This window comes from Protopterus annectens, chromosome 3.part0 (assembly GCF_019279795.1).
Source record: "Protopterus annectens isolate FY-2018-M chromosome 3.part0, PAN1.0, whole genome shotgun sequence".
Classification (NCBI taxonomy): Eukaryota; Metazoa; Chordata; order Ceratodontiformes; family Protopteridae; genus Protopterus; species Protopterus annectens.
In genome coordinates, this window is record NC_056731.1 from 1,654,262,681 (window position 1) to 1,654,285,405 (window position 22,725).

Here is a 22,725-nt window from a genome sequence, read left to right on the forward strand (position 1 = left end):
CTGCACAGGGCCTTTAATGGATTCCACATCAATTTGGAGGGGTGCAACTTATGCTTTACACATGTTTTTCACTGTGGTTTTCTGGCCAGGGACTGTGGTCAGGATGTGTATATCCAGTGTGATTACTCTATGGTCTGGTCTTACCAGTGAGGGATACACTTCTCATCTTGCCATCCAGTACCCATGTTGCTGATTATCACATCCAGTATGCTTACCCCTCTTGTGGGAGTGATATGTTGTTCCTGGGCATTTTGGTTTATGGATTCTAGGAACTTTTCTCCTACAGTGTTGGAGCTAGTATAATGCTCCCAGTCTATGTCTGGGTATTTTCAGTCAACCAATATAATGTGGTTTGGGGGGCTTGATATATTCATGTATTCCAACATAGGCCAGATGCAGTTCCTGGTGTTAGGATGGTAGTCTGTAGCAGGCTATAAACTGGGAAGCAGTTTTAGCCACTGTTACTTGACCATGGCTAGTCCATGCTGCTTCTTGTTGTGGTACCAACAAGGGGTGTGGTTATCCTTGACAATTATTGCTAGTCACCCTCCTTTTGTAGCTTGTCCCATGTTTTGAGGCTGTACAGCACAGTATGAGGTGTAACCTGGTAGTGTTAGGGTGCTGTTGTGAGCCTTGACCCAGTTTTCTGTTACAGGACAGATATCAACATTCTCCATACTGGGTGAGTTTACACTGCACGCATCTTGCTGTTTAGACTTCTGGCATTGGGTAGCATTACATCTAGGTTCTTATCCCTTGTGGTACCTATGGAGGTGGGTTTGTGTTTTGAGCCTTACCTATTCAGGGTACGCTATTGGTAATGACAGCCTTTGCCAGTATCCATGAGGCCTGGACTGATAGGTGCACGCCACCCCTAGCAGGTGGAGCATCATGTCATGCTCAGCATGTCATCCCAGGCTGGCACACATTGGATCCCCTTTGACTAACTGCAATACTTCAGCCAATTATTGCAATTGATCATCCCATCATCATATTGTGGCATCATGCTTGGTGAGGGTAGGATGTTAGTCAGGGTCCTCAAGTGTGCATATACTACATGGTGTTACATTACTTAACACATGGCATTCATGCCTCAGGTGGTGCTGCAGGGCTGCCTCTGTCGGATGCACATATTACACTCACTCCCTGTACATGTTTGAGAGCAGGTTATGTCATTTTAGGCATCCATGTTATTATATGAGTGAGGGGTATCATTTCCAGGGTTCCTACTGAGCCAGTGTATGTGCTATGCGTTGCCTCTTTGCCAAGGCCAGGGCATACTGGGCATGCCTCCTTCTGCCTACTGGGGCAGGCTCAGGTTGTTCCTCCTCCGAGTCACGCTCTGCCTGTGATGGCCTTGGCAATAGTAGGGGGCTGTTTGGCCTGGCCCTATGCTGGTCCTGCTGCAGCTGTTTTCGCAAGATCATATTATGTAGCATAGCACATACCATGACAATTTGGGTACATGTAGTTGGTGAGTACTGCAAGGCTCCACCAGATGTGTCCAGACACCGGAACCGTGACTTGAGCAGGCCAAACACATGCTCTATTACATTACGTGTTTGTGCGTGTGCCTCATTATGTCGTTCCTGTTCAGGTGTGTGTGCGTTTCTGATGGGTGTCATCAGCCACGGCTCCAGTGCATAACCTGCATCCCCCACTAGGTGTCCGTGTGGGATGTCCCCATTGGCAAATGTCTGGTACAGCTCGTCAAATGCCAGATATGGGAATCATGGTAGCTCCCAGGGCAGCCAGCACACACATTCATTATTATGCCCTGGGCATCACACATGACCTGGCAGTTGATGGAGGGGAAGCCCTTGCAGTTAATGTAGGCCCCACCCCGCTCACCAGCTGGTGCTTTGATGCGTATGTGCGTGCAGTCTATTGCACCCACTACCTCAGGGTATTCCGCTATTTGCTGGAAGAGACACATATTGCTGGCCAATACCTCATGGGCATTGGGGAAATATACATGATCACCGACATGTGCTGACATGGCATCCAGGAACTGGTGCAGTACCCTGGAGGCTGATGCCTGTGATATCCCCATCATATCACCAGTTGGTCTCTGGAAGGTACCTGTTGCTAGTATTCTTAGGCCAACACATACTTTGGTTTCCACTGGGATGGGTTTCCCTCTGTTGGTTCTGTGTGTGAGGCGTGGCCTGCACAGCTCAACAATTTGCTGCAGGAGGTCTCTGCCCACTCTATAGCACTCTACTATCTCCAGCTCATGTAACCCATGGTAGGTGACCCTGGGCCTGTACACTCTTCTCCGTCTCCTCACTGTGGGTTGTCTGGCACCATCTGCATTGTCACCACCCTCAGCAAGTCGCCTATGTCTCCTTATGACAGCTATGGCAGCCCCTAGCATTTCTGCTCTGAGTTCAGCTTTTTCAGTTTTCACTTCTAATAGCTTACTCCTGTCTTGCAGTGTCTCTTGAGAGAAACATCCTGCACTGCTGTTTGCAGAGTTTTAAGTGCTTGGCTGAGCTACTATTCTGCCTGTGTGATTGCCTGCTTCTAATTGTTTTCACCTGCTAGCTCCAGCAGTATTCCCTGCTAGCTTCCTACTAATTCTGTTGCTTCCTTTTTCCTTTCTGTTTCCTCAGGGGAGCAAGCATGCATACCAGCAGAAACACGCTCACAGTGGCTTACACGCGTGCACACATGCTTACATGGTTCAGAATCTGCTTATTCGGGTTAAAACGCGTGCACACCAGCGCAAACAATCTTACAAGTCTGCCAACAGGCTCCCACATGCTCAGTCTGCCTACACGCGCGCACACTAGCGCAAACAGTCTTAAAAGTCTACCAACACGCTCCCACATGCTCAGTCTGCCTTACACGCGCACACACTGCCCTACCCATGCCTCATGGCGTGCACACGTGCGCATGCACGCCCAACAAGAAACTTTAGTGTAAGTAACAGTGTACACCTTCCATTTCTTGACTTTCCCAGACTTATCTTGTGGCACTCCTCTTTCCATGATATGTGTCTGACATCTGTCATGTAACACTGACCTCCAATGAACTGCATTTCTTTCTACCATTCCCCCATGTGATGTCACCTATCTCCTACTCTATTCCTTCCCCTTATGTATCTCTTACACTACTCAGAATGTGCTCATTTGCTATGTGACAGTGGAATTCAGTATCCTAACACTCATTTACATCAGATTGCCTACTAATGCTTAGTTACATCTCTTAGACTCAGCTTCCCCCCTTAGCAACCACTAAACGGTGGCCATGTTGTTTTTGTTCTGCTGGTCCCTGTATTGTAAATCCATGTATTGCATACAATCCACATTTGTGGGTTTATAACCTTCATTTTTATGTTTTATACAGTGCAACCCATTTGCACGGGGCTGCGCTGCGTTTAAACAAAATATATATTTTTCATATTTGCATCGGGGTACCTTGCCAATGGCCACATATTTGGCCATTGGCATGCTGCCTGACACATATGCACCCTTTATTTGGAGCTGACATGGCTCCATTCTGATTTTTGCAGAAACTTACTCAGTTGTCAGCTGAGTACATTTCTGCAGCTAAAACAGCTCTTACACGGGCTGCTTTCTGCTTCATGGATCGCTACTCTACCTCATTTGCAAGCCTTTCGGCTGCAAGTGAGGTATTTAGCATATCCACACCCAGTCCGTGTAAGAGACATTTTAGCTGGTCTCTTACATGGAGTTTCGGGCTGTTCCTGGATCGCGAGGCTTGCATGGAGTCTTACACATCTCTTACACTCCATGCAAGCCTTCGTGAATCCTGCCCAATATGTATATACTGATCTGTAAAAGTGAGTAAACTCTGCAGTCAACTCACATATCAAACCATATGACATTAAACACAGCGTCACATATTAATTCATATAAACAACATATTTCAATAGACAAGAAATCTTTTAATTGTTTCAGCTCAGAATAACAAGTCTAACAGTTTGAAAGTGGAAGGTTGCAAGCTTCCAGTATCAGTACCTTAGTAGACTGGGTCTACCTAGGTACTGCACTGAGTGAACTGTGGCGTCACTGGAGTTGGAGAAGGTAGAAGACGTTTTCACTCCTCTCTGTGTTTATGCAACCTCATGGAAGGTGTAGTTACAGAGTAGGGTATGGGAGGTCTTCTTTGCCCCACATCAGGGTTATGGTGGGACTAGCCCTCTGCAGAAAATTGTTTTCATGTGTTTTACAACCTTAGAAGTATTGCTGTCTTGAGACTGGAACCTCCCAAGGCTTTACACACATTAATTCAGACTAATTGTGTGTCAACCAAATGACACATAACGTAGTAAACTCTAGTAGCACTTACTCATTTTAAACAAATCTGTTTGAAATACAATGTGGCTTCTACCTTGTAATCAGGTATAACATTTACAATGACCAAAACTGTATCTCCAAGCCATTCGTAGCACCAGATTTCCTTTCTTGCAGGTGTACAGTATGGGCACAGTAGCTAGCTGGTGGAGCACATGCAGGGCATCTGATGACCAAAAAATACACACACTCACAGACACAGACACACAGACACAGACACAGACACACACACACACACACACACACACACACACACACACACACACACACACACACACACACTGGAATGCATGGTAACAATTCACCCACAATCCATTTTTAAACATCAGTGAATATTTCCCCATATTTCTGTATGAATAAAAAACAATGAATATGACATCATTATAACATATTTACATATATTGCATATGCTGGCAATATGTACAACATAGAGAAACCCTACATTTTTCAAGGATTATGGTTTGCATGCAATGTTAATATGCTACAGTGCAACAAATCAAGTTGGTAGCTAACAATATGGCAAAGTCAAAGAGTGACAAAAAGACATTTGTGCCTCTGTAAAAAAGAAAAAGAATCTCTTAACATATATTCTAGAACAGCCTGTTTTGCACTAATAAGACATTTGGAATTAATTTAAAACTTATTTCACATTTTACACCAAAAACATTCACAGCCATTTGCTAAACAAAAGAATATAGCTCAACACTGAAAACAGACTTAGCATGAGTAACAGTAAACTACTCTTTCTTGGAAACTGTCATGTATTGAAAATGCATCTGGCAACTCTGTAAACCAGAAGAATCCTGCTGGGGCTCATAGTCAAATAACATATAGAGAAGCACTAATTAGTGGTTATGTGAAGGGCACAAAACTAAAAAAGAAAAATGTGTAATGCATATGCTAACAGCCTGGGGAAGCCCAATAGACACAAGGGTCCCTTCTCAAGAGCATGACCTGGTTAGAATCAAATGAAGACAAGAACAGGCTGAGGGAATCAAACCATGTACTACAGAAAGCAGCTTGTGACAGCTTATAGCCTTATTCATCTGCAGTAAGTATCAGACAAACTGTTGTAGTACAAAGGTAGTGAATTTAACATTTGTGTGCCTGTAAAAATCAAGCTAAATTAAAAATGCATTCATAGTTAAAATATTATTAAACTCATAGAATTCATGCTATTTGATTTATTCACACCTAGATAATCAACACACGGTCAATAGGTTCATAGGTTGGTACTAGGCTATCTGCCCGATGGCATTTATAAACCTTGCCAGAATGTGTTGGCTTTCGCCGCCCCCTTAGATTAGTTCCCTGTGCCTCTGTCCAGCACAGCCACTGAAGTGATCCCCGCGGTAAACTTTCTGTGTCCCATCCACTCGTCAAGATTTCTTTTGAAAAGTGTTAGCAAGGAGCTCTGCCTAATGTAGATTGGGATTTTGTTCCAAAGCATGGGAAGTCTCTGGGACAGGAATCTATCCCTCCAGCATGTCCTATTTATTGCTATGGTGAGGTTTAGATCCCTAGAATGTGTGGCTCGAGGGGATAAGGTTTTCTTTAGGTGGAGCATGTTCATCAATTCGGGGTTGGACATGGCCTTGTATGTCAGGCAGAGATCACCTCTGAGTAGGCGGTATGCAACCGAGTACAACTGCAGTTTCTTCAGTCGAGCTGCATAGGGCATCTGTTTGAGGCCAGTGATCCTCTTGGTGAGGTACTTCTGTGGTCTTTCCAGCTGTTGCAGGTGTCTTGTAAGGTACATCCCAAATGGAGCGTTGTACTCTGTGATGGGTCTGATGAGTGATGAGTAGAGGGGCACAATGACCTCTTTTGATCTGGATGCGAGCCCTTTTGTGATTAGGTGGGCCACTTAGAAGGATTTTCTAACCACTTTGGCAATGTGATTATCAAAGGTGAGATTACTATCTACTTGGGTCCCCAGATCCCTTATTACGTCTTCCGTATTTAGGGGACTACCACCTATGTGGTAGTTTATGGGTACTTTGTTTTTTCAAAAGGGGATGACTGTGCACTTTTTGGCATTTAGCTTGATGCCATGATTTTGACACCAGGTATCCGTCTCAGTGAGACCCTTTTGGAGGATGTCTATGTGTCAGCCGGAGAGTCAATTATAGCCCCTAGTTTGCAGTCGTCTGCGAACTTGGTCAGCCATAGTCCTCCTGTGCTTGCCTGTACCTCTGAGAAGTATATGCCAAACAAGAGGGATCCTAGGACTGACCCATTTGGCAACCCATCTTGTGATGTAGGGGTTTATGTTCAGACTGGTGAGCTTGTCTATAATACCAGAATGGGGAATGGTGTTGAAGACCTTAGCGAGGTCTAGGTAGGCTGTGTGTACCACCTTTCCCTCGTCTATAGCCTTGGTAACTGTCTCAAAGAAGTCCACCAGGTTTAGGAGGCATGATCTGCCCTCAACAAAGCCAAACTGGGTAGGGTCCAGTCTTTGGAGGTTCCCAATATCTCTCCTAATGAGTTCCATGATGATGCGCTCCATAGCCTTGCAGACCAAGCTAGTCAGGCTTATAGGGCAATAGTTCCCAGGGTCTGTTCTGGCTCCACCTTTGTGGAGTGCAATAACCATTGCTGTGTGCCACTCTATGGGTATGTAGCCTGAGGAGAGGCTGAGTTTGAACAGTGTGTTTAGGTAGGTTTACTGTAGGTGAGGGGTTAGTTCGTCTTTGAGCTCGTGTAGGACGCAGCCTGGGACACTGTCCGGTCCCATTGATGCTGTGTTTTTGGCTTTGAAGAGGGCTGTTTTAACCTGAGTGTATGTGATTTCAGGGACTCTACATTCTTCTGGTATGGTTATGGGCCCTTTTGGGGTGAGAGGGGGGTGAAGTTTGCGCTGAACCTGTCTGCCAGGATGTTGGCGATATCCGTCAGTTCAGTGTATTTTGTGCCATTCTGCACTAACTCTGAGCAGATCTGAGCATTACCACTTAGATTCTTGACATAGCTAAAGAATGCCTTGTGGTTATCTTTGGAGTCCTTGGCAATTTTTCTTTCAAAGCTCGCCTTGGATGATTTTATGAGGGATCAAAGATTCTTGCTGATACTGATCAGGCATGTCTTCCCTTCTTGGGATTTTACTCTTTTCTGTACTAGTTTCCTCCTTCTGTTGTATAGCTTGTTTATGGCAGGAGTCCACCAGACTGGTTCCCTTTTCTTGGAGGAGTGAGTCTTGGTTTTGCTTGGGATGGCACGATCCATGCATTCTTGTAGCTTCCCGTAGAATGCATTAGTAAAGGATTTTGTAGCTTGGACAGTGTTATCCTTCAGCATGGGGGCTTTGAAACTTTCCACCTCGGTCTTAAGTAACGTGAAGTTTGCTTTTGAAAAGTTTTTCACAGTGGTTTTCTTGTCCGGGGGTGGGGGCGGAATATGGATATCCAAAGTGATTTGTTTATGGTCAGATCTAACCAGCGAGGGGTTGACCTCTGGTGTGGAACACCATTCGCTCATGTTGGTGATGACCAGGTCCAATATGTTGTCACCTTTGGGGAGTGTTGACCAGTTGAACCAGAGTGTTTGAGTTTATAAATTCTAGGAAAAGTTGGGCAAGGGAGTTAGTACTTGAGCAGTTCTCGCAGTTAATGTTTGGGTAATTGAAATCACCCAATATTAGGGTGTTTGGTAGGACCTTTATGTTTCCCAGTGTTTCCAGAAATGCGGAATGGGGGTCCTAGGACATGGTGGGTGATATGTAGCAAGCTACAATTTGAATTGCAGTTTTGCCCATTGTTAGTTGCACGTGGATGATCTCTGAAGCATCGTGCTGTGCCACTAACATGGAGGTGTGGGTATCCTTGATGAATATGGATACGCCCCCACCTTTTGTATTTAAGTTTGGGTTCTGTGGCCAAAATGTATGGTATGAGTAGTAGCCTGGTAGTGCTGGAGTGCTCTCTGGAGCCTTAAACCAGGTTTCTGTTACTGCACATATATCTATTTTCTCCATACTGAGGAGTGCCTTGAGTGCTTGCATTTTGAGGTTTAGACTTCTGGAATTGAGTAGCATTACCCTCAGTTTTTTGTTACTTGTGCTATTTATGGTGGTGGGTTTGTCTTTTGAGCCTTGCCTAAAAAAGGCACTATGGGGGTGGCAAGAGCCTTGGCCAGTATTCAAAAGCCTAAAGGTAACAAGTGCAAGCCGTCTCTAGCGAAGCAGCATGGCTTGTTGAGCATGTCATCCCAGGTGGACAGACACTGGATCCCCTTTGAATGACACCAGAAACTTAGCCAATTGTTGAAATCGAGAATTTTTTCTTTATACCGTGGTATCATTCTTGGTGAGGGCAGGATGCTACTCAGGTGCATGGTCATACTGGCCTGGGCTACGTAATCAGAGAGCTCTTCCATGTCTCTCTTCATGTAGTCCAGGGAGGTATGGCTCAGGTCATTCACACCAACATGGATAATGACAGAGTCATATTTGTACTTGTTCTGGAGTGACTTGAGTGCTTGTGTTATGTGGCGGATCCTGGCACCTGACAGGCAGCTAACAGTAACCTTCTTCTTATTCAGCCTAGTGAGTGGGACATCAGTGTGCCTGACTATAGAGACACCTATTAATAGTATGTTGGGAATGTTATTTTGCCTTAAGGGTTGTGAGTGCATGGCACACTGGTTTTGTGAAGTATGTGTTTCATGGTTTGTGTTGGGGGGGGGTGGAGGTTGCTTGGATGTTTGCTTTGGAGGTCTCTGTTGGTTTTGCAGATTTTTATTTAGAGCCTCAGAGTATGTTTTCATGTATTTATGTGTTTTTTTTTTTGCCGGTGCTGGTTTAATGGGTCTATGTAAGATTGGTGGTGAGATGCAAGTATTTCCCTTCTCCTCTTGACTGTCTGATCCAGTCTTGGGTTGAGAGAGCTTAGCCTCTAGTTTGGCTGTATAACTGCATCTCCCGCATGTATTAGTGTTTGGTGGTAGGAGGAGGGGGATGTCTGTGTACATGAGGCAGTTGTAACATTGCTTCAAAATGCCCAGATTCACCAGTTGGACTGGAGAGTACACCTGAAACTGCCATTTGGACATGCCTGGATAGGTACAGTGAACTGTTTTACTGGATGGCTGGTAAGGTTGAATAGAGAGCTTTGTCCTGCTGTACAGTACAGGAGGGTCTAGTGCTAGGGTTTATAAGTGCATGCTATAAGTTTTGAGCAAGTGCCTATGTTCAATTAGCCAAGAAAACCAACAATCATATCCAAAGAACATGGCTCATAAGATGAATTTCCTTTTTACTCCGACACATTTCTGCCTTTACACCATAACTACTCCAGGATGCAGGAACCAAGTATTGACAGAGACAAATACACAGACACAGAAACACATAACACGCGCACACACACACACATACACACACACACACACACACACACACACACACACACACACACACACACACACACACACACACACACACACACACACACACCATTTAGAAGCCACTTATATGACTGTACATCTCAAATAGTGCTTGAGATCAAATGAATGAATAAAGTCATAAATAATGGCCAAGAAATGTTTCTCAGATCACTGATGTCATAACCAATCAGTGCAACTCCCCTCTGCAACTTTTTAGCTCAGGAATCAGGAACAAAACACAAAATCAGGAACTGATTTTAAATATGTCTTTTATAGACTTAGAAAGTTGCTAGAATAACAAGCTATGCATTATCAAAAATGTTCTGAAGGATACAGGTCTTACAATCATATGCCTCTCATTATTCAGTGACTACAGCTCACAACAAATTCCAAGTCAACCACAAATTTTACAAAGAGCAGATCAAAACACCTCTCAATTTCTTTGCACAAGAATTCTGGACAAAGCTAAAAATAATGAGGACACAAAAAGGGAAATATTTTAAATATTTTTTTATGTATTTATTAGCCAGGCCAACCCTCTGGACTAAGTGTCCATTTTCATGGGTGACCTGGGAGCAATGTCTGATTAAGCGACTTTCTCAAAAATCATATAGTAGGCAAATGGTGGTGAAAGGATTCAAACCCTGTACTTACACTATAGGAAGATATTCAGATGTTTACTTAAAATAAAATGATAATGACCCAAAAAGTTTATTTCAACTCACTGCAATGTGAACTCTACAGTACATCCCACTGCACCCACTTGCACTCACGACCTCTTAAGCTCAAGAATCAGAGATGAACACTTCATAATCAGGAAAAGATTTTAAATATTACTCTCAAATACTTCAGAAGTTGCATTTGCAAGCAGTTTTTGAAGGACACAAAGTATGAAATTCATGTGCCTGCTATTATTACTTAGTGTGTGCAATCCACAACAATTTACCATAAAGCCAAACATTTTGCAAAACAACAGACCAAAATTACTACTTCTTTGAATTCTGGACAAAGCAAAATTAATGTGGCTGGAGTAGAAGAGCAAAGCCTTTATTTTAGAAATTTGTCAACCAGATAAATTCAATGGAGAAAGTGTACCTTTTAAAGGGTGACCAAGTTACTTAGTCAGCAAGTGGCAGTGAGATGATTGAAACCCTGTACATTTGACTACAGAAAGCAGTTCTTTCACATGTAATTCACTTAAAAAGTCACTAGAACAACAGGTGTTCATGGACATGCATTTTTTTGAATAACAAGAACTATGAAACTCTACTGGTAGTTGATATAGAGGATTAAGGCAACCAACTTTTAATGAACTGCCCTCTGTAGTTAAGGTACAGGGTTTGATTCTTTCTACCTCCGTTTGTGTACTACTGTGTGACTCTGAGCATATCAATTAAGCAGACTGTGCTCCTCTTCTGTTTAAAAAAATATTTTCTAGGATTAATGACTGCTTGGTTGGCTGCCATTTACTTGTACAGTAGATGTTGAATTCTTTGGCTTTCACTTTCCAGGTGGAGACAAACACACAGTAAAAGCCATTCTCCCATCCATCTGCAGTGTGTGTAAATGTGTATTAAAAGCCTACTAATAACCTATGAACCAATGACTGCTTTTTCTTAATTAGTTCAGTTCTCCTTGAGTAGGGAAAAAGACTTTTCTCCCCTTCTGTACTTCAAGTTAATTCTCCCACCCCTTTTCTACTAAAAAAGTATATTTTCTGGGATTAATGACTGGTTGGCTGACATTTACTTTCAGTCTAAAGGTAGAGAATCACACACACACTGTAAATGCCACTGTACCCTTTGTCTGCAGTCTGCACAATTGTGCTTCTGATTAATTTAATTTACTTTAGTTCTCCTTCCTTAAGCAGGAAAAGAAAGACTGTTCTCCCCTTCATACTTCAGCATAACATTCCTTCCTGTTACCCTTGAAGTCAGCTACTGAGCTTGTGCTGTGAGCAGAGCAGTTTTCCTGTACTTCTGCTTATTTATTTCACCTCAAACAATCAAACATGGCACTTTTGCTTAGATCAGAGCAGGAAGTAGGAACCACATGTGTGCTTTCAATGAGGGTAGACATGGATATTTTTTCTCTTTTTAAAGAGTGACTTTTTTGTTGAGAGACATTACCGGGGCACACAATTTCATGGGAGGGAGGGGGGGCACATGACCCTGTGTGACCCCATGTAGTTCCAACTCTGCCAGAAAGCCAGAAAACCTAAAAAAATCCATTGTTTTTATTGTCCTGCTCCTGTAATAGTACACTGCCTATTACAGATCTACCACTTAACCTGATAAACTAGCACTCACTTTACTTTACCTGTAAATAGCTACAAACAATTTGAAGCATGAAAAAAGGTTACAAAATGTAAAACTTTACTTATCTTGGTTTTCTTTATCATGGAATCTCTGATTCATCCTTCTGAAATCATTGCAGTCCTGAAACCAGAAGTGACAAATCAACCTTTCCTCTGGGATGAACCAAGATTTCCCATGCAGGCAGAATGTCTCATGGACCTCAGAAACAATCTGAAAGCATGGGATTCACCCTGAAGCATGAATGGAAACAGTTTCTGTCATTGTATAAATGGCATAAAACAACTATTTTAATATTTATAAGGTAGATTTCAAGAAAATGAAAATAAACCTTCAATTTGCTTTGTGGAAGTAAACCTCTTAAAGACATCTCTATATTTTAGTAATGGAAAAGTGTATTGTTAACAGATTGCATAATCTTCAAAATAAAGCATTAACTTTACAGCAGATGATTAGACTAACTTTTCTTTTGTTCAAAACACTAAGTATTTCAAAACTATTAACTCACTCAAGCCTATAATGCCATTTTTGCATACTTCCAGTTCATACCCATAGCTACTTGTGGTGTCCAGACCTTTTCTGGCCAGGCTTCTTTAACCATGTGACTTATCAGCCAATAAGAGTCAACATTAGAATGTGCAAGGCGTAATTAACAAAATGACATTAAGATTGTTCTGCAGAAGAGAAACAAATCAATTAATTTGCCACTAATTCCTATTTTCATATTTATGCTCATATCTTTGTAGCTGAGAGCCCTTTGTGTTATTGAGGGGTATGATGTGACATGCCACAGTAAAGGAAAATACATTGCTAATGTCCATTTATATCATATCATACCTCACATATTGCTAGGTGTTTGTAGAAATAAACAATATGTCCAGATATAATTAATATGTCAAAAACCAAGTGACTTGCAAACTGTGGTAAGACATTAGGTGAAACCTCAGATGTTCGTGAAGAAAACTGCCTTTGATATTTGCACTGTACGTTTCACATGTTTAGAGGTATTCAGTGTTATTTATATCGCTAGTTATGCAATTAAGCTTATGTTATCATTTTTCTGCAATTACCTCAATAAACACGTACTCATAGAGACATTTCTTGTTATCATGTAAAACCTTATGTCTCGTTAATAAAAATGTTTTAGCAATATGCTTCTAGGTAATATAGTTTCCAAGATATGACAAATTGTTAAAGTTTAACAAAAAATAATTTGGGGGTTGTATGTATTATGATATATTATAGTATTTACGTCATAATTTCAAGCCCCCATAAACTCTGAGAACACTGCTGCCTATGCAGAACTGTTCACAGAAACCCTATACACACATGTTAATAGCTGGTTAGAGGCAGCTATCCACACCAGGAAGAAGTACAGAACTAACTCAGAAAATAAGCCACCCTGGTGGAATCACAACATCAATAGGCTGTATAACAGAAGGAAGAAAATCATGGCAAAAATTAGGGGGTGCAGCACCCAGCAGGATAAAAACACTTTCAGCAAACTAAATAAACAGCTCAGAGGACAAATGAAGTCTACCAAAGCCAAACTTTAGGTAAATTTGGCCTCCCAGGCCAAGGACAACCACAAGGCATTCTTTAGCTATGTCTGCAACCTCAAAGGCAATACACAATTGTGTGCAGAGCTCATTGTAAATATAACCACCTATATTGAGCCTGAAGAAATAGCAAACCTACAGGCTAACAAATTCAGCTCCAACTTTACCCCTATCTCACCATCAACCTTTCCTCGGGAAATACCATCAAATATAACTCCAGGGAACAGATCCTTAATGCTGTCTCTAAGGCCAAGAATACTGCATCAGTGGGCCCAGGCAATATCCCAGGATGCCTTCTAAATAGCATGACATATGATCTATCAGGTCCTCTGGAATTTCTATTTAACTGTAGCCTCCAAACAAGCTTTGTGCCTCATGAATGGAGAACAGCAACAGTCATCCCTCTGAACAAAGGTGGGCCATCTACAGTCCCTGGGAACTACAGACCCATAAGTCTCATTAGTCTCATTTGCAAAGCCATGGAAATAATTATCATGGAAATGATCAATAATGACATAGGAAACCTCCAGACACTGGACCCAACCTGATTTGGTTTCATGAAGGGCAGGTCATGCCTACTCAATCTGGTGGACTTATTTGAGAAGGTCACCAAAGCAAGGGATGAGGGAAAATGGTTCACACTGCCTACCTTGACCTGGCCAAGGCATTTGACACAATGCCCCATTTGGGCATTGTTGACCATTGTTGACCATCTTAAGAGATTAGGTACAAACCTGCATATAACCAAGTGGATAGCCAGTTGACTCACTGACAGGATCCAGGAAGATAGAATAGGGGAATCCACATCTACAAAGAGGCCATTCACAAGTGGAGTCCCTCAGGGATTGGTCCTTTTTGACATTTACTTCTCTGAAATCAAGGCCTCTGGCCGACTAAATTTGTAGATGATAGCAAATTAGGAACTATCATTGAATCACCCACCAACACAAATATTCTCCAGGAAGGGCAGACACAAACAAACAACTGGTGCCAGAGCCATGGACTAAAACTAAATGCCAAAAAATTCAGAACAGTATCATTTGGGAAGTAATACACCCCTGTTAACTATCATATTGAAAACACACCCCTCCGAGTTGGCCCAGTAGTCAGGGACTTGGGAACACACATAGACAGCAATCTAGCCTTTGATCATCATGCATCTACAGTAGTGAGGAAATCAATCTATGTTGTGCAACTTATAAAAAAGGTATTGCATCTAGTTTCAAGGAAGTTATTGTTCCACTGTATTTGGCATGCATCAGACCTATCATTGAGTAAAATGCCCCCTTTGGTATATAACTTACCAGACATATCCAACAATTGGAACATCCACAGAAGTTCCCCACTAAAAGAATACAACACCCCAGCATAAACATGCTTTTACTATATAAATATGTTTCTCAGATTTTGTATCTTGTATAAACATTAAAATAGCATCTGATATTTCCTCTGTTGCCTTCTCAGTTACAAAATAATTTAAGCATAACCTTACTAGCTTCAAACAATATAAACCATAACAACATATCAAGAATGGTTATATGAAGGCTGGCTCCATGGTGCACAGGGATGGAGCTCTGACTTTGACCCAGATATGCTAGTAAATTCGACAAAAAAGATAGGTGAATATTTTTCATTTCTTTATCTGTTTTTTAAGTTCAGTTTAACATTCTGTATCTGCTTTAGCCAAGGTTTTTTTAAGTCTATATTAGTAATTACACTAAATAGTTGCCCGCGGTAGTGGTGCTGCGGTAGCGTTGTCGCCTCACAGCAAGACGTCCCATTCGATTCTCAGCTAGAGCATCTTCTGTGTGGAGGCATGCGTGAATGGGCGTGCCTTCGTTGAAGGTTGTGCGTCAGGGCTGGTAACTCGGCACGTAAAACTTCACTACCAAACTTTAGCAGACCGGAGTTCTGCTGTGGCGACCCCTGACTGGGATAAGCCGAAGGACACAACAACACTAAATAGTTGTCATTTAAGTGGTCCAACCACTGGCATTAAAGCGTAGTTTCTTTCTTGTGTGGTGAGTAAGAGCCAGGCTAGTTAAGGACTTGCATTTGCTTTAAGGCAGTTCCAGGCCAGTTAGCTTCTGTTCATAAACTCAGTGTGTCTATTGTTGTCCATACTTTATGATAATTTGACAACATAATTCCTTCCCTGTCCTCATTTATTGGCTATTGTCAGTAAGCACATAAGTATTATTTTGAGAATTCTCTCTGCTTAACATATTTAAATAAATTTGCCCTCTCTCCGTATACCATAGGGCCAGAATGCAGAGTGTTCTCCAAGCTATTCCATGTTTCTCTTTTAGACTTTGTCATCCTTGAATTGCCTGCTCTTACTACTGATTTACCTTTGGTAGTTCCTCCCAGTCTCATCTTCTTCTTCTTCTTTCAGCTTTTCCCGGTTAGGGGTCACCACAGCGGATCACCTGTCTGCTCATGATTGGCAGTGGAGTTTTACGGTGTCGAGTTGCCAGCCCGACGCCCAACCTTCCACAGAAGGCACACATACACACACACTCATGCCTAGGGCCAATTTAGAGTATCCAATCCACCTACAGCATTTCTTTGGGATGTAGGAGGAAACTGGAGCACCCGGAGGAAACCCACGTGACCACAGGGAGGACATGCAGATTCCGCACAGAAGTCACCCCAGCCGAGGATCGAACCAGAGAACCTCTTGCTGTGAGGTCCTCCTGGTCTCATCTAATCTGCTCATATTAGTGAGTATTAGGATCAAACTGGAAAGTTCATTCCTTACTCATCTAAACAGCTAAGCACTGGACAAGCTGAAAGGTCAGCAGGCTAGTTTCACTTCTGTTGCCAGTCTTTAAGCAGTAGGTTTCCTAAGACAGTGTACAAACCGCCTCGTGCTCACAGATAATGATCACACTAATAATTACATCTGTGACAGGTGTACAAACCTAACCAAGCTGGAGGCTTCCTTATCACCTATACATTGTCCCTGTGTGCTTCATGCACCTCCTCCTTGGTCCCCCTTTAATCACACCAAAATATTTTATTCAGAGGCTATAAAACATTCAGCTCTAGAGCCTCCAAGAAATAAGAAAAGCAAGTCTCAGAAAAAATCAGGCCACTCAAGCATACCTCCCATAAAGAGTCAGCCTGACAAAAAAAAACAGCCAAATATATCACTTTGAACCATAGCAGAAATAAAAATGTCTAGTCATAAATGATTGTATTGCTTGACATACTGATTCATCACTTATAAGGGTGGACAGGGCCCTTACCTCTTGACAAATATAGGTTCATAGGTATTTACTATCAATTAATCTGTGAGGATCTTTAGAAGCCTAACACTGCATTCCAATGAAATTGTTACCCTTTATAATATAAATACAAATAACCCAGAGCTGGGCAGAACATTCATATGCTACTCCATCCATAAAGGACAAGGGTGACTATGATATGCTACTAGTGCACATGGCAGTGAACGGCATGATACACAGAATTCTGAGAGGTATGCAGACACATTTGTCCAAACTCCATGCATGTTACAAATACAGGGAAGACACTGGCCCTGAGTGGAATCCTTCCTTCATGTTGAATGATGTCTAGATACACAGAAAAGATATTTGACTTCAGTAATTGGACAAATAGCCAGAGTCATTCCAGGGGGATCCAGTATGTGTGAACTTCATATAAGGTGCTCAACAAACCAGCTTACTTAACTAAGGATAGCCTGCACCTCTCATTCTTGGATTTTGCATACTGACTAAACCCCTTGCTGCACCTAGTGCAATTTTCTTAGGCAGATTCCAGCTGATGGACATTTTAACATAACTAACAAATCAGTCCCAAAATCAGATCACATTAAGGTGGCTGTTCTTAATGCCAAAAGTCTAAACAATACATTCCCTGATCTTGAGGTGCTCTGGAGTTTACTTTCTCCAAAAGTTTTTTTGTTTCTAATACTATGCCAGGAATGGGCCAGAGACCTGGTTCAAGGCACCTGAAAGCACTCTTGCTCTGCCAGGCTATAACTCATACCACACCTTTCGGCCCCAAAACATGGACTGAAGCCCTAAAGGCGGTGGTGTCTCCATATTCGTAAAGAATATGTAGGCCTCCAGGCTAGTAGCCCAACGCAGTGCATCAGAGATACTCCAGGTACAACTAACACTGGACAAGACTGCAATCTAGGTTGTTGCCTGCTACAGATCCCCCACCATACCCCAAGACTCCCACTCCACATTCCTAAACACCCTGAAAAATATTAAGGTCCAGCCCAACAACCTCATACTGGGTGACTTTAAATACCCCTCCATTAACTGGGATAACTACTTAAGTACTAACAGACTTGCTCAACACTTCCTGGAATTCAATTCCAATGCCCTGGACCAGCTCATTCGCACCCCCACTAGGGGCAGCAACATCCTTGACCTGGTCATTACTAATATGGGCGACTGTTGCTCTATACGAATTGTCAACTCCTCCCTGGTCAGATCTGATCACAAGCTAGTCATTATGGATATCCACATCCTACCCCCCCCCAAAGGAAACTACTGTAAAAAAAATTCTCCAAAGCCAGCTTTGGGCTTGTAAAAACTGAGGTGGCTAACTTTACAATGCCCATACAAATGGCGAATAAATGCAGGACTGCTGAATCATAATCCAATGCACTGTATGAACACATACACAAATGCATGGAATGGACCATTCCCAATAGAACATAGACGCTCTCCTCCAAAAAAAGGAAGCCAATCTGGTGGTCCCCTGCCATAAATAAACTCTACAGCAGAAGGAAGAAACTGTTGCAAAACAAGGCAAAGTCCCAAGACTGGATAAACTCCCTTGTCAGCCTCAGCAAAAAGCTGACATCCCTCATTAAATCCTCTAAAGCTAGCGGCAAAAAAAAAATTGCAACAGATACTAAAGACGACCACAAGGCCTTTTATAGTTATGTCAAAAACCTACAAGGCAATGCTCAGATCTGCTCAGAGCTACTACACAATGGTAACTCCTGTACTGAGACAACAGACATTGCCAAAATACTGGCTGACAGATTCAGTGCCAACCTCACCCACCCTCACCCCCTAAGGGGCCAATCACAACACCTGAGGAATGCCTAGTGCCCAATATTATAGCTGCTCAGGTTAAAATTGCACTGTCCAAGGCAAAGAATACAGCATCCATGGGACCCGACAACATCCCAGGCTGTGTTCTACATGAATTGCAAAATGAACTGGCACTACATCTGTGTGCTCTGTTCAATCACAACCTTATTTCAGGCTTTGTCTCCACCGAATGGCACACTGCTACAGTCATCCCACTCCACAAAGAGGGTGTGACTATGGACCCCAGGAACTACCTCTCCATTAGCCTGATGAGTCTGGTATGTAAGGTTATGGAGCATATCATCATGGACCTAATAAATAAGGACATAGGGAATCTCTAGACTCTAGACCCCACGCAATTTGGATTGGTTAAGGGTAGATCTTGTCTGCTCAGCCTGGTGGACTTCTTCAAGTCTGTCACCAGAGCTGTGGACGAAGGCAAGTTAGTTCACACAGCCTACCTTAATCTGGCCAAGGTCTTCGCTACAATTTCTCACTCAGGAATCATAGATAAACTCACTAAATTAGGCATTTTATTTGTTGATCGGGCTAGTCTAACTGGATATATGCCCATTTTCAGTAGAGGCCCGGGGAGAAAAGCTCCAAACATGAATAGTGACAATGTTAAACATATATAAAAAGGCATGTAAAATCACATAAAGTGTAAGTATTGGTAAAAAAATATATAATACTCAGGTTATAAACTCTAAAAATATTACTCTAAAAATTATACTAACAAAAAAAATGATTAGAGTAAAAAAGATGATACTAAATACAATAGTGGGTAAGAGTAAAACCCAATTAAGAGAGAAAGGCCTTTAGGTTTTATAGAATTACTAAGACGAAAAGAGTAGCACCTGGATTAGGTGGCACAGGATAGAGGAGTAGGGAAAGGAGGAAGAGAAGGAAGGGGGAAAGATATCAGTCTGGGTTAGCACATGGACAAAGCCAGTGAGTTTTAAGATGTTCTTTGAGGTGTTTTTTAAATAGAGAAGTAGAAGCTAAGATTGATAGTTCAGAAGGAAGTTGATTCCAGTTTTTACCTGCTGTGTTAGAGAAAAGTGAGTCACCAGCTTTGTTGTTGGATTTAATTGTGGAAACTAGGAGCTTGTTAGTAGAGCGTAATGTAGCAAGATTTTTATATGGTGTAATCAGATTAGAGAGGATAGGGGTGTTGTTAGGGTGGTATAGGATCTTTTGAGTGATACATAATTGTTGACAGAGTATATGGTTTTCCAGTTCTAGCCATCCAAGTTGTTTGAGGTTGAGGCAGTGGTGAGTTTTGAAGGGGGAGCATGTAATGAATCTAGCTATGCTATTATAACAGGTGACAAGTTTGGAGAGGTTATTTTTTGATAGGTTAGTATATATATATATATAGCAGAGGCATAGAAAAGGGTAGAAATGAGGTGGGTTTGTGCAATAGTTTTCCTGGCAGAAGGGGTAAGGAAGGGTTTAATTCTATAGAGGGTACCGAGTTTTTTGTTAATGGACTTTATGGTGGTGTTGATGTGGTCATCGAAGTTGAGACGATTATCAATTGTAACACCTAGTAGGCGGGTTGTAGAGTCTGGGGTTATGTTCGTAGCATTGTTAGAGGTTACAGAGAAGGATGGAGTAGGTGATTTATGAGTAGGGGTAAAAAGTAGTAGTTTTGTTTTTTTTGGATTTAAGAGGAGACAGTGTTGCATAAACCAGTTTTCAGCATTATGAAAAACAGTTTGGGTGAGGGACTGGAGAGAGTCTATGTTCTTGGCTGAACAAATTAAGGTGGAATCATCTGCATATTGAATGCAGGTGGCTTGAGGAATATTTATGTGTAGATCGTTAATAAATAAGGAAAAAAGAAGGGGACCTAAGATAGAGCCTTGGGGTACCAGCATCAACCCCTATGTCACAAGGTGGGTTGCAAACTGGCTTGCTGACAGAACTCACACAGTGAAAGTAGCATACTCCAAATCAGACTACTGACCAGTCACGAGTGGAGTCCCACAGGGATCAGTCCTGGGTCCTCTCCTGTTTGGCATCTGCCTTTCTGAAGTCCAGCCCAAAACCAAGGGACTCTGGCTGACCAGGTTCGCAGACGACTGCACACTGGGAGCCATTATTAGCTTCCCAAATGATGCTGACATTCTACAAAAAGGCCTCACGGAGACCAATGACTGGTGTCAGAACCATGGCTTTAAGCTCAATGCCAAAAAATGCATCGTCATTCCATTTGGGAAGAACAAGGTATCCATGAACTACCACATCAATGGTAGTCCATGGAACACTGAAGGTGTCATAAGAGATCTGGAAACACAAGTGGATAGCAACCTAGCCTTTGATAATCACATTACCACTGTGGTCAGAAAAATCCTTCTATGCAGCACATCTCATTACAAAGGGTTTTGCCTCCAGGAAGAAAGAGGTTATTGTCTCTCTCTACTCTTCCCTCATTAGACCAATTATCTAGTACAATGTCCCATTCTGCATGTACCTCACTAGACATATGCAACAACTAGAAAGACCACAAAAATACCTAAGAGCATCCTAGGCCTTAGACACTTGCCCTATGTGGAAAGACTGAAAAAACTCCAACTTTTCTCAGTATCATATCACCTACTTAGAGGCAATCTCTGCTTGTCCTACAAAGCCATGTCAGACACAACAATGTTAGATATGCTACATCTAAAGAAATCCTAATCTCTCCGTGCCACACACGCCAGAGACCTCAACTTCATTACCTCAATCAACAAAACTTGTTGGAGGGACAGGTTCCTAACCCAGAGACTGCCCATGCTCTGGAATAGACTTCCCTTACACATCAAGCGGAGCATCTCACTGGCCCTCTTCAAGAGAAATTTTGACGTGTGGATGGGAAATAGCAAATTCACCCCGAGGATCATTTCAGTTGCCCTGCTAGACAGGAAATAATGTAGGATGCCTTGATACCAGGGAATCTTTTGGGCTAGGCTTGTAAAGGGTCCAGGGCCATTAGCCTAGTATACTCCTATCAACCTATGAACCTAAGTCAGGGATTGAGCAAAGTTCATTAAATTAGTATTGTTTCAGTCTTTAGGGCTCTTGTCAGCACCCGCAATATGCGCAGAATTGCCACCGTTCACAAACTGAACTCATTGATTTACAAATCACTTTAGGTAGGCTTAATTATCAACTAATAGCTTGTTATAGAATGCCTTTTTTACCCCATGATGACCATGCAAGATGCCTCAGTGATCTGAATGATCTCCCTATTCGCAAAAATTCTCTTATTTTGTGTGACTTTAACTACCTTTCGACCAAATGGGGCACCTATACCTACAATGTCAGATATGTCCAAAAATTCCTAAACTTAAGTAAAAATTCCCTTGAGCATCCTGTAAATAAACCTACCAAAGGGTAGAGCATTCTTGACCTGATTCTTACAATGTAGCCATCTCTTGCACTACTTCTCCTCATTGAAATATGACCATAAATGTGTCACCTTCTCCTTTAAACTCCTAAAGGCTCCTACAGCAAACAAGCATGCCAACCTCAACTACTATGCAATGAAATATTAAAATGTTCATGTTACTGCACCTCTTCTGACCTTATTATAGCAGCAAGCTTCACCAAGGAATTTTTCACTCATTTAGAAAAAACATACAGCTAACAGTCTGTACCAGAACCACGTATTACAGAAAACTAATAAAAACAAACCACCCTGATGGTATATTATTAGAAAAAAATGAATAACAAAAGAAAGAAACTCCTTAAATTATGCAATAGATCCAAACCCTATCTTCTCAAGGACAATATCAAAAGCATTACAGAAAACTTGATGAACAATATCAGGTCCACCAAAGGAATCTATAACTTAGGCTGGACTCTGAAGCCAAAAATAATTATAATTATAAACCCTTCTATAGCTATGTTAGAAAATTAAAACGTATCCCTTAGACTGCTCAAAACCTATTCATAATGGGGCCCCCTATTCTGACCCCACTTGACATTGCAATTATCCTTGCTAACAAATTTAATGCCATATTCACCTCTGACACATTTATTAAAAAAATAAATAAATAAATTATATATATATATATATATA